The sequence below is a fragment of the Eubalaena glacialis genome, chromosome 14 (assembly GCF_028564815.1).
Source record: "Eubalaena glacialis isolate mEubGla1 chromosome 14, mEubGla1.1.hap2.+ XY, whole genome shotgun sequence".
In the NCBI taxonomy this organism is placed as follows: domain Eukaryota; kingdom Metazoa; phylum Chordata; class Mammalia; order Artiodactyla; family Balaenidae; genus Eubalaena; species Eubalaena glacialis.
This window is the reverse complement of record NC_083729.1, coordinates 76262118-76276040: the sequence shown is the minus strand read 5'-3', so window position 1 is coordinate 76276040 and position 13923 is coordinate 76262118. Positions and strand designations below refer to the sequence as shown.

The 13923-nt window shown below is 32.3% G+C and overlaps 1 pseudogene; it reads right to left on the bottom strand.

Moving 5' to 3' along the window:
- Nucleotides 1-8546: 8546 nt before the first annotated feature.
- LOC133105007 (tigger transposable element-derived protein 1-like) lies at nucleotides 8547-13412 on the bottom strand (annotated as a pseudogene).
- Between the last annotated feature and the right edge of the window lie 511 nt (nucleotides 13413-13923).

Below are 13923 nucleotides of genomic sequence, written 5' to 3'. Positions count from 1 at the left end.
AAATTAGTTGATTGGAATTATCTTTGTAGCAGAACCTGCAGGGAAATAGATTGTGTACCATGACAAAACCAGTAAGTCACAGGTACTTATTGAAACATTTATTAAGTTGATTAAGAATAAACTTGTAATAATTTGCATATATAAGTAACCAAAGGGGATGTCTGCATTTTCACTCAATTTCCACAGATGTGCACATAGCCACAGTACCTGGTAACAGTGTTACCTGACCTGGATTTGGGTCCACTGGCCAAACATGCAGCAAAGCCAATCTACTGACACTGGGTTGCAGTGAAGGGAAGTGCAACATTTGTTGCAGGGCATCAAGAAAGGAGAACAGGCAGCTAGTGCTCAAAAGACCTGAACTCCCTGATGGCTTCAGGGAAGGGTTTTTAAAGGCAATATTAGGATTGTGGATTGCAGGGTACCTGATCAGCTCGTGGATATTTTTCTGATTGGTTGGTGATGAGGTAACAGGGTGATGTTTTGTAAGTCAACATCATCAACCTTCTGGTCCCAGCTGGTCTGGGGTGTTCATGTTTCTGGTTAGCCGTTTTCATCTGGTGGGGTTCTGGTTTCTGTAAAAATAACTTAGGAATGTGTGTCAGTCCTTCTTATCTATATCCTTCAGAGAATGGGGAGTTCAGTGACTCTGCTATGTGGCTGATTTATAGTCTAAATTGTTACCAGTTTCCTGGCCCCAAAGCTATCCTTTGTTTCTGCATTTTTCCATTTACTAATCATTAACTCTCAAGCCAGTCTTCTGAGACTCAGGAGAGGCCTGGGGGAATAAAGCAAAAGACTTTTTCTTCAAAAGATAGGGACACGGGTTCTTGCAAGACATGGGATCTTGTAGCTCACATGAAGTGAGTTTGTCCATGTAGGAGTAGCAAAAGCAGACACACAACTTGCTTTCTTATAGCCTGATCTACCTAGAATTGTGTGACATAACCAGGAGGATGGTTTAACCTGGGTTCAACCTTTCAATGGGGGATTCTCAAGTAACAAAGCATGTACTTGTTTCTCTTTCTTCAACAAACTTAAATACACATATGTGCACACATGCACGTACACAGAAAAGATATATAAAAATCATATTCATCTTAATTTGATAGTTAAATTGTAGTGGAAATTCTATACTGCAGACATCCCTGTTATGTGAATAACTGGAGAGTAATCCAGGAAATTATGTCATCTATTGGGTACTTCCAGTGAATAAACACATCTTCTTCCACATATTCAATCTAGAAACAGAGGGAGCTATTGTTGACCTAAAACAAATAGGCTGCCAGATATTTCTCCAGCAAAGATGAGTTTATTGCAGATCACTGGAGAATTGCAAATTTGGGGTCTGCAACCACGGCAAGCCTTGGACAAGTCCCTGCAGGACAAGGGAAGAAAAATTATTTTACAGAGGGGAAAAGGACATTAGGAGGGCTATAGTAAACAAAAACTCCATGGTTTTTCATTGACTGAGTACTCACTAGGAAAGAAGAGGCGTATACCTCTTGTTGGGCTCTGCTATCATTGCAGGGCCTGAGAGCTTCCTTTTCTGGCCTCCCAGCTCTATTTAGTTTCTATTTTTTAATTTCTTATGCTGTGTAAGCTCTCTAATGTCACTGATACCTTAATTGGAAATCAGGAATATGCTACTTTTTCCTTTTTGGGGAGGTACAAATAAGTGACAGGCGTTCATGATCAACTCAGCAATTTATGCTTTTGTTTCACTTCGTTTTTAATTAAGTGAATGATTTTACTGAGGTGAAAACTACTTACATTGTATTTTATAATCCTGATAACATTGTGAAGGATCTCCCTCAAAGTGTTTTTTTTTTGTTTGTTTTTTGTTTTTTTCAATACCTTTACACATAAAATGTGAGAGATAAAAATGAAAGAGGAACAAAGAATATATCTACACATGGGGTTAACAGTTTAGGAATTTGTGATTCAGACTGACTTCTACATGTTCATATTTCTCAATGTTGTCTATTCCACCTTTTCCTTTTTTCTCCTCCTTCCTCTCTCCTGATCCCTTCTCCCCTTTTCCTTCCCTCTCTTCCTCCCCTCACCCTCTCCCTTCCTCTCTATTTCCTCCCTTTCCTCTTCTTCTCTCTCCATCTCCTCATCCTCCTTCTTTGTCTGTCTGTTTCTGTCTCTCCCTAATAGCTTGTCATGAGATAAAAATCAAAGGCAAAACTGAGTGTAGCAGAATTCTTTAGTTATGGCACATTCTGCCTGACTACAAGAATTACTGGGGAATTTCTTCTTGATCATAGCTTATGAAAGTGTTTAGCTGAAAAATACTTTAAGATACACATTGTACATCACAACCTAGAATACACATATAAACTCTGGAAAACAGAGTCTCCTTAGCAATGCTATATGTGGTACACACATGTTCTACTATATTTTAATTTAAATTATTTTTTTTATAATGCTTATGTCTACACAGTTGTTGTTATATAACTAATTTGTTATATAACTTACAGTTTAAAAGTTAGTCATGAAGGGACATTCATGGTCTTAATGATAGAAGGACTTTCATTCAGAGACCAGTGTCCTAAACTAGAATTGAGGATACAGGTACAGATTATAGGCTGAATATGAGGTAACCCTTGAATTATATTTTTTAATATCAATTTATAATGAGGCTTATTTTCTTGTCATTTGTCTCTTGTTTATAAATGTCAACCAGAGCTAAAAATAAAATTCAAAATAGAAGGTTTTGGTTAATTAGGTTCTAGCTAACCATATTGTAACCTTTTAAGCTATAGAGATTTTGTTCTATTAAAGTAGGAACTAATTAAGTGGAAAATTACATATAAAATGCCCAATAATTCATTTATTTATTTAAATATTCATCTATATCTTATACTATGAAAAAATTTTAAAGACAACTTCAAGCACAGCTGTTTTCCTGTAGAAGCTTATATATTGTTTTCGAAAAAAAAAACAAAGGCATAAAAATTGGGTAATAGATTGGTTCCTTAGGTTACGGGATTTTGGAAGTGGCAGGCTAATCAGGGAATATCCTTTGCCGAGTTTAAAACTCTTTACTGTGATAAGTAAACTCCCTTAGGTTTATTTAAGCATAATGATGCTCGCTCCAATATTTTTTTCTGATATTCTGTGTCCATAGTGTGAATCTTCAAATTCTATTTTAACAACACACATCTTTTGATTTAATTCAGATTAATTAATTTTACAATACAAATGATGTTTTCTTGTTGATAAAAAAAGAGTAGGACATATTTTTGTAGTAAACCCCTCCCTCAAAATTATTCAAATTCCTATGACCCAAGGCAATATTTTAATGTTTTAACATGTACTTTACATTTATTATAGTTGTGCTCACACCCTTTCATTTGTGATTTCTGTACAATAATTTACTGTATGAATTAACGATATGCTGTAACATTTCTCTATATGAGTATTTACAAGTACATTAAAATAAATTTTTGTTCAACAAGTATGGTATTTGCAAAGACCTATTGAAATAATCAATATTTCAGTTTTCTTAACCTTTCTGTATGTATTGGTTAGAAACAGGTGTTGTAACAATAGTTCTCTGCCTTGGCTGCATGTTAGAATCAATGGCAGAGGTTTAAAAATGTCAACTCCTATGTTGTTTACTAAAATAATGAATTGGAAGCTCTGGGGGTGAGACACAGATCACAGTGTTTTTAAGCTCCTTAGGTTATTTCAAATGTTTAGCTAAGGTGGAGAAGCACTGCAAATAAAGAGTAATAGTTGAGATTAATAGACTGGATAAATCTTGTTGAAGCATTACTGTTACTCTTCCCAAAATTTACTCTTCTTTGTGAGATTCAAAGAAATGAAAGGAAAATCATATTGCAAATATAATTTTTCTTTTGATAAAATTCAAGCAACGTAATGAAATTTTCAGCTATTCATCATGCAAAATTATAGTTAATGACCTATGTGATATGTCATGTTTTTGAAGAAGTTCAAATATTGAGTGTTTTGCTGTTACCAAAGTTCTTTTCTTTTTTTCTTTTTAAATTCTTCTTGGAGTATATTTGATTTACAACGTTATCTTAGTTTCAGGTGTACAGCAAGAGAATCAGTTATATATATACATATATCCACTCTTTTTTTAGATTTTTTTCCCATATAGGCTGTTACAAAATATTGAGTAGAGTTCCCTGTGCTATACGGTAGGTTCTTATTAGTTATCTATTTTATGTATAGTAGTGTGTATATGTCAATCCCAATCTCCCAATTTATTCCTCGCCACACTTATCCACTGGTAACCATAAGTGTGTTTTCAACATCTGTGACTCTACTTCTGTTTTGTAAATAAGTTCATTTGTACCCTTTTTTTAGATTCCACATATAAGTGATATCATATATTTGTCTTTCTGTATCTGACATACTTCACTCCGTATGACAATCTCTATGTCCATCCATGTTGCTGCAAATGGAATTATTTTGTTCTTTTTTATGGCTAATATTCCATTGTATATATGTACCACATCTTCTTTATCCATTCATCTGTCATTAGACATTTAGGTTGTTTCCATGTCCTCGCTATTGTAAATAGTGTTGCAATGAACATTGGGGTGCATGTATCTTTTCGAATTATGGTTTTCTCTGGGTGTATGCCTAGGAGTAGGATTGTGGGTCATATGGTAGTTCTATTTTTAGTTTTTTAAGGAACCTCCATACTGTTCTCCATAGTGGCTGTACCAATTTACATTCCCACCAGCAGTGTAGGAGTGTTGCCTTTTCTCACTCTTTCCTGTAGCTTTAAAAAAAATAGGAATCAAATTTATGTTAAGGTTTGCCTCATTCTAGCATAACCTAATCATCTAAGAACATATCACTTAAAGATATGCTAAATAAAATCTAACATTTTACATTTAATATTATTTTCAAAATGTGTACTCTATGCTGACTAAATGCAAAAATATTTTGGGGATATGGAACTGTATGATTGTAGGAAATTATTTATATAATATTTATATATAAATATATTATATATTACAATATTATATGTTACAATAATGTTCTATACAATATATGTACTCATATACACATAAATTATACATACATTTAACCATAGGTATATCAATGTACATATTTTTGTTGCCAAGTAGTATATCAGTGATTTAAAAAAACTTTCAAACGTAGAAATATATTAAATTAGTATAATATTTGTGGAATAAGTGGAGTAAAAATATATAAGAACCAGGAACTTCCCTGGTGGCGCAGTGGTTAAGAATCCACATGCCAATGCAGGGGACATGGGTTCAATCCCTGGTCCGGGAAGATCCCACATGCCGCAGAGCAACTAAGCCTGTGTGCCACAACTACCGAGCCTGTACTGTAGAGCCCACAAGCCACAACTACTAAGCCCATGCGACACAACTACTAAACCCCACGTGTCCTAGAGCCTGCACACCACAACTACTGAGCCCATGCATCACAACTATTGAAGCTCGCATACTCTAGGGCCCGCGTGCCACAACTACTGAGCTCACATGCTGCAGCTACTGAAGCCTGTGCACCTAGAGCCCATGCTCTGTAACAGGAGAAGCCTGCACACCACAGCAAAGAGTAACCCCCACTCACCGCAACTAGAGAAAGCCTGTACGCAGCAATTAAGACCCAATGCAGCCAAAAAATAAAAATAAAAATAAATAAAAAATTTTAAAAATATAAGAACCAGAAGGAAAAATGCACTACATAAAAAATTTCTACACTTTTAAAAATTTTAATAGAGAAAATTTTAAATCTCTATGGAATTCAGATTCATTTAGTTGTGTTTAATACAGTGACTTCACCATTTTATTGTAAAATATTTACATTTGTAATGTCAGAAATTAAATTATTGTAACTACAAAATTTGATGAAGTAATTTATATATGAATTTTAACACAGGAAGGATATAGTTATTCAAAATTGTTTTAGTATTGTTTCAAACAAACAATAGTTTGTTAAGACTATTGTTCCCCTTCCCATTTTTTAGTTTCCTTTAATTATAATTTTTAGCACTCTTTTAAATAAACTTTGGAATAATATTTTATTCCCCCAATATAATTAAAATTTTTATCAGAATTATAGTAATTTTAAACATAATTGAAAATACTAAATATAGTTTTGTTGTTCATGCTTTTGTCATAGTAATAGATTAATTTACATTTATTGGTATTTTTGGTTTACATTTGTGTAATCTCTTAATCTAATATCTGTATGTTTTTTAGTGTTTATTTCTAAGTAGTTTGTTTTTAACTTTTATTGTGTTAGAGATTTCTTTTCTTGGTCTTCTCAATTTATTTACTGGCGTATAGAATAGCTATTGTATTTTATACATTCATTTTAAACATTTGCCAACATGTGTATCTCTTTTATGATTCTACCATTGTTTGTTGATTGTGTTAGGTTTTCTAATCTAAGGTAACATACATTTTAGGAAAATACTAATAAATAAATTCATCTTTTAAAAATTATTTATTTTATCTCTTCTTTTTTTAATAAAATAAATAAATAAATAAAAATTATTTATTTTATCTCTTAATCTTATAGCTCTGGCTAGAGATTCTAAGCTAATATTAAATGATTATTGCAGTTTTTATCTTGCTACTGACAGAAATTTCTCTATTTTCCTTTTATATTTTTACTGAGTATTTTAAAACTGAGAATAAATGTAGACTTCTATCAGAATCACTGTGAGCATTAATGTACTCGTATCTTTCCTCAACGTGTTTGTGTTTTAAATTATAGTAATATATTTCCTAATAGTAAACCAGGTCTTCATTTTTAGTATCCTGCTTGTTCTGAGTGAATGGTTACCCTGTCACACTGCTTTACTAATACTCTGCTTAAAATTGTGGACTCTAAATTGAAACTGAAGTTGTTCTGAATATATTGTGCATTGTGGTCTCTGATTTTGGTTCATCTAATAAAATAGGTTGTGAAACCAATTTAAATGATTTGGAATTATCATTCTCTCCAATATTTGAGATAAATTATTTGTAAAAACATAAGTATATAGATCCTCTTTAGGGGTCAAATAGTTTAATAGATTTTCTGATTCTCTTTACTTCTGACATCTTACTTTTATTAATCTTTTCAAAGAAAGTGTTTTTGGACATATTTGTAAATATTTTCCATCTTATCTAATTTAATATAGTTTTGCTTCAAATTTAATAATTTCTACCTTTAGACTTTTGATATTTTTATGGCATAACTTATTAACCTATATTTGGTTGGTTTTTATATTTGTTTTATATATTTTTCTTAATTAGGAAAACATATGTTGTGATTTCCCTATGACTCAAGAGTTGGCTGTATTGTCTCATCTTTTATCTTTAATTTCTAAATTAATACAGAAATGGAAATAATAATGGGATGCATTTTGTAATGAAATAAGAAGCAACTCTGGAAATTTGAGTATTTCTTCTTTCATTAATAAAAGATGTGGTGATTTTGCTCTAGGAAGACCCACACATTTGGGGTGTGCAACTGATATTATTAATCATCTTTCTTTTTGTCCCATGTATTTCTGTAATACTGACTTGATATTTCATATTAGCCCTTCAGCATTCTTATTTACGCTCCTACTTTTTTCTTTTCTTAATGTCCAGATAAGGGGATGATGATGATACTAATTGAAGGTTAAATTTTTTTGTCCTATTGAATTTCTTTTGAGTTTTCAGAGAAAGTTTAGAGAAAATATTTAATATCTGCTTTTTCATTTTCAATTCATAACAACTCTACTGAGTGTTATATTAATTTTCTCATTCTGTTCTCATCATACTGTGGAAGGAGAGCTATTTTTATCCCCATTTTACAAAAGAGGAATTAGGCTTATAAGAGACAAGAAAAAAATTAGAGTTTGAATCCACAAGTACCTAACTTTATAAGTTAAGCATTCATATGTAGCATCTCACAGTAGACATTTTTTTTTTAACATCTTTATTGGAGTATAATTGCTTTACAATGGTGTGTTAGTTTCTGCTTTATAACAAAGTGAATCAGCTATACATATACATATATCCCTATATCTCTTCCCTCTTGCATCTCCCTCCCTCCCACCTTCCCTATCCCACCCCTCTAGACATTTAAATAGAGGCAAATGCAACAAAAGAAGAAACTTCTGAATAATTAGTAGAATGTCATGCTTTAACCAAGGGATAAAAGTAAAGTAGGGAAATTATGAAGGAAAATAACCAGAGACTAAACAATGTATCTAAAATCATGAACACATCAATTTTAAGTGGGGCCTAATAAAATTATGACTGAAGATTAAGCAAGATAGTTTATCAATGACCCACAGTAGTTCAATATAGAGTTTTATGAGATAGGCTTCAAGAAACAGTCTTTTCTCTCTGGAAATTCTGATTCCAAAACAAAAAAGGTTAACTAATCTAAAAAGAGTAGAGCTGCAGATATGTGATACAACCACAAGATTGACTTGATTTGGTGCCCAAGCAAAGTTGCCAACATTTAGTAAGTTGAAGCACATATTCCAAGATATATGAAAATCCTAGCAATTATGCCTGAATCCTCTGGCTTTGGAATGTTTACTTCGGAGCTATCTTGTTATCTGGAAGAAAGAAAAACAGCCGTAAACCCATTCAACATAATTTATTGACAGCAAAGCTTATTTATGCTTCTATTTTGATAAATAGATGAAATAGCAACTTGCAGCACATGAGCCTTTTGAAACTCATTCCATGCTTAAAAATAATGGGAAATACATGTGGTAACACACATTTGGAAATTTAGCAAACCTCAGACTTTTATTGTGAGATATTTGATGAACTCAAACACAGCTGTGTACACTTTTACCAATTGCATATGGCATTTTCCCTCAAAAACAGCAAATACCTCTTCATACTATCAGCCTACTTATGATGACACCATCCTGATTAAAAAATGGCTTTGTTCCTCCAGAGAATATTTATAAAGGAGAAAGGCTTGTTTTCAGCCCATGCACAGGCTGAAATTCCGTGAGGAAAATACTGTTTCTAGAATAATTTAATATCCTGATAATGCCCTAAGTGTTATTAAAAACAAACCAGTTTGATTTAAATGAGATATGAATGACCATTGAGCAAATGAATGGAAAGTCTACTGGCATGATTTGTATGGCAGGTTAAAATAAAAATAATAGAGTATTTCAAAGAATTCCACCTTATAATTTGATACCATGTACTTTATCATTGGTTGAAATGAATTTATGGTTAAGATTTTTTTGCATGGTGTGGGTAAAAACCACCTGAAAATAGGGAAAAAATAAAATATTGGACTTGAAATAGTCTTTGTCAGAAAATAAAACATTGTTTATGTATACTTTCCTCAAAAGGTAGCAAAAATGTCAGCATAATAATGTAACAAAAAAATAAGATACTAAAAACAAAAGCAGAAGCAAAAAACATGTGGATAGTGTATAGATTCATATATGAAATTCATATAATTTATTCCCATATGTACAGCTGTAGAGCTCTTATATTTATCATTAGCTTCATGTCTGTTAGTTTCCTCTCAGCTAAATAACAGAATAACAGTCTTTATGAGAGTTCAGATCAAGTATCAAAAAATTTATATATATATATAAATATACATACAAAATTTTTTGATAATATATATATACATATATAAATATATGTATAAATATATATATACACATATGTGTGTGTATATATATATATATATATATTTAAAGCTGGTGCAAAAATATCAAATGTATAACAAGTGTTCAGTTGTAGTCCTAACAGGAAAGGAGGGTGAGAATATGGCAGAATGGAATATTTGAAAAAATAATTATATGATCCATGAATCCCATTCCTGGGCATATATCCAGAGAAAAATATGGTTCAAAAGGATACATGCACCCCAATGTTCATTGCAGCACTATTTACAATAACCAGGACATGGAAGCCACCTAAATGTCCATTGACAGGTGAATGGATAAAGAAGATGTGGTACATATATACAATGGAATATTACTCAACTATTAAAAAGAATGAAATAATGCCCTTTACAGCAACATGGATGGACCTGGAGATGATCTTACTAAGTGAAGTAAGTCAGATAGAGAAAAACAAATATTATATGATATTGCTTATATGCAGAATCTAAAAAAAAAAAAAAAAGAAAGATACAAATGAACTTATTTACAAAACAGAAAGAGACTCACAGACTTAGAGAACAAACTTATGGTTACTGTAGGGGAAGGGTGGGGGAGAGGGATAGATTGGGAGTTTGGGATTAACATGTTCACACTGCTATATTTAAAATAGATAACCAACAAGGACCTACTGTACAGCACAGGGAACTCTGATCAATATTCTGTAATAACCTAAAAGGGAGAAGAATTTGAAAAAGAATAGATACATGTATATATATAACTGAATCATTTTTCTGTACACCTGAAACTAACACAATATTTTTAATCAACTGTACTCCAATATAAAATGAAAATTTTAAAAAAAATTAAAAAAAAGAAAAAATAATGGGTAAAAATTTCCCAATTTGGTGAAATACAAAAGAAATATAGATATAAACAGCTCAGCAAATAAAAGCAGAATAAATACAGAGAAAATTACATCTACACATATATTTAAACTGCTGAAAACCAAAGATGAAGAGAAAACCTTGAAAGCAGATAAAATAATACAACATATGGGGGAACAATGTTTTAGATAACCATTGACTTCTCATCTGAAACTGGAACCAAGAAGATAATAGATTCATTAACAGCAGTGAGGAGAAATAAAAGGACAAATCAAAATTTGAAATCCAGTTTCAATGTCTTTGAGAATTAAGGCAAAATATATTTTTACATAAAAGGAAACTAAAAAATAATTATAGTAAACAGACCTGCCCTACAAGAAATTCTAAACAAAATTCTATCAAGAACAGAAATGTAATACTCAGTTTCAGGATATAAAAGACTTTCTTTCTAAATATCCACTTTTATTATGTATAATCAATATTTTATGTAGGCACTTGCCAGTACAAGTAGATAAGAAAAATACTTTAAAACATATAAAAGATAGAAAGGAAAAAATAAAATTGTTTCTATTTTAATATTATATAATTGGCTTGTAGAAATCCTAAGATATATACAAAACTAATTTTAGAACTAAAAATTGAATTTTGTAATGTCACAGTATTCAAGGTTAATATTATTGAAAACCATATTTCAGATACTAGTAACAAACAATTGGAAACAGTAAAAACCAATTCCGTTATCAGTAGTATTAAAAATAAATATAGCTAGGAATAAATTTACCAAAAGTTGTCCAAGAATTCTACACTGAAAAATTTAAAATATTGCTAAGACTAAAATAGGAAAAAGCAAAAAATTGGAACAAATGACATAATTATGGAATGGAATACTCGATGCTGTTAAGAAACTATTTTTTCCAATTGATTTATGGATTCAATACAGTCACAATCATATAGGCATACCTTGGAGATACAGCAGGTTTGTTTCCAGACTACCACTGAAAAGCCAATATTGCAATTAAGTGAGTCACAATTTTTTTTGCTCCCGGTGTTTATAAAAGTTATGTTTACATTATATTGTGCTATAGTCTATCAAGTATTCAATAGAATTATATCTGAAAAAACAAAGTACATACCTTAATTTAAAAATACTTTATTGTTAAAAATACCAACCACCATCTGAGCCTTCAGTGAGTTGAAATCTTTTTGGTGGTGGAGGGTCTTGCCTCACTGTTGATAGCTGCTGACTGATCAGGGTGGTGGTTGCTAAAGGTTGGGGTACCTGTGACAATGTCTTAAATAAGACAAAAATCAAGATTTCCCCATCTATGGAAACTTCCTTTCATGAATAATTTCTCTGTAGTACTTAATGCTTGTTGATAGCATGTTACCCACAGTAGAACTTCTTTCAAAATTGGAGTCAATCCTCTCAAACCCTGCCACTACTACATCAACTCAGTTTATGTAATATTCTAAATCCTTTGTTGTCATTTCAACAGTCTTCACAGCATCTTCAACAGGATTAGCTTCCATCTCAAGAAACTACTTTCTTTGCTCATCCATAAGAAGCAACTCCTCATTCCTTAAAGATTTATCATGAGATTGCAGCAGTTCAGTTAGATCTTCAGACTCCACTTCTAATTCTAGTTCTCTTGCTATTTCCACAACATATGAGTGACTTCCTCCACTGAAGTCTTGAACTTCTCAAAGTCATCCATGAGGGTTGGAGTCAACTTCTTCTAAACTCCTGCTAGTGTTGATATTTTGACTTCTTCTCATGAAACAAATGTTCTTCAAGGGATCTGGAATGATGAATCCTTTCCAGAGGTTTTCAATTGACTTTGCCCAGATCCATAGGAGGGATCATTATCAGTGGCAGCCATAGCCTTACAAAATATATTTTTAAAATACAAACACTTGAAAGTTGAAATTACTCCTTGACCCATGGGCTGCAGAATGGATGTTTTGTTTTCAGGCATGAAAACAGCACTAATGTCATTGTATATCTCCATCAGAGCTCTTAAGTGACCAGGTTCATTGTCAGTGAGCAGTCATATTTTGAAAGAAGTCATTTTTTTCTGAGTAGTAGGTCTCAACAGTGAGCTCAAAATATTCAGTAAACCATGTTGTAAACAGATGTACAGTGATCTAGGCTTTGTTGTTCCAATTATAGAGCATAGATCAAGTAGATTTAGCATACTTCTTCAGGACTCTATGATTTTCAGAATGGTAAATGAACACTGGCTTCAACTTGAAGTCACCAGCTACGTTAGCCCTAACCAGAGTGGTGGCATGACCTTTGAAGTTTTGAAGCCAGGTACTGACTTCTCTTTAGCTATGAAAGTCCTAGATGGCATCTTCTTCCAATAGAGGGTTGTTTCATCTACATTGACAATTTGTAGTTTAGTGTAGCCACCTTCATTAATTATCTCAGCTAGATCTTCCAGATAACTTGCTGCAGCTTCTACATCAACACCTGCTGCTTCACCTTGCACTTCTATGTTATGGAGATGGCTTCTTCCCTTAAACCTCATGAGTCATCTGCTAACTTCAAACTTTTATTCTTCAACTTCCTCACCTCTCTCAGCCTTCATGGAACTGAAAACAGTTAAGGCCTTTCTCTGGATTAGGCTTTGGCTTAAGGGAACATTGTGGCTAGTTTGACCTTCTATCCAGACAGTTAGAGCTTTCTCCATACCAACGATAAGGCTGTTCCACTTTCTTATCATTTTTGTGTTCACTAGAGTAGCACTTTTAATTTCCTTCAAGAACTTTTCCTTTGCACTGACAACTTGGCTAACTGGTGCAAGAGGCCTATGTTTCAGCTTATCTCAACTTTTGACATACCTTTCTCACTGTTTAATTATTTCTAGCTTTTGTTTTAAAATGAAAAATATGTAACTCTTTCTTTCACTTGAACATTTAGAGACCATTTTAAGGTTACTAAATATTGGCCTAATTTCAATATTTTTGTGTCTCAGGAAATAGGGAAGCCTGAGGAGAGGGAGAGAGATGGGAGAACAGGTGGTCTGACAACATTTATCAATTAAGTTCGCCTTCATGTATAGGTATGGTTTTTGGCACCTCAAAAAGATTATAATATTAACATCAAAGATTATATATTATAAATCACCATAAAAATATAATAATAATGAAAACGTTTGAAATATTGCAAAAATTATTGGAATGTGACACAGAGATACAAAGTGAGCAAATGCGGTTGTGAAAATGGCACCCATAGACTTGTTAGACACAGGGTTGCCACAAACCTCCAGTATGTAAAAACAAATTAACTGCAAAGCACAGTAAATAAAAGTGCAATAAAATGAGGTATGCCTATAATTGAAGTAAGCTTTTCTTTAGTAGAAAATTACAAATAGAATCTAAAATTTTAAATGGAAACACAAAGGACACAGAATATCCAAAGTAATCTTTAGAAATATA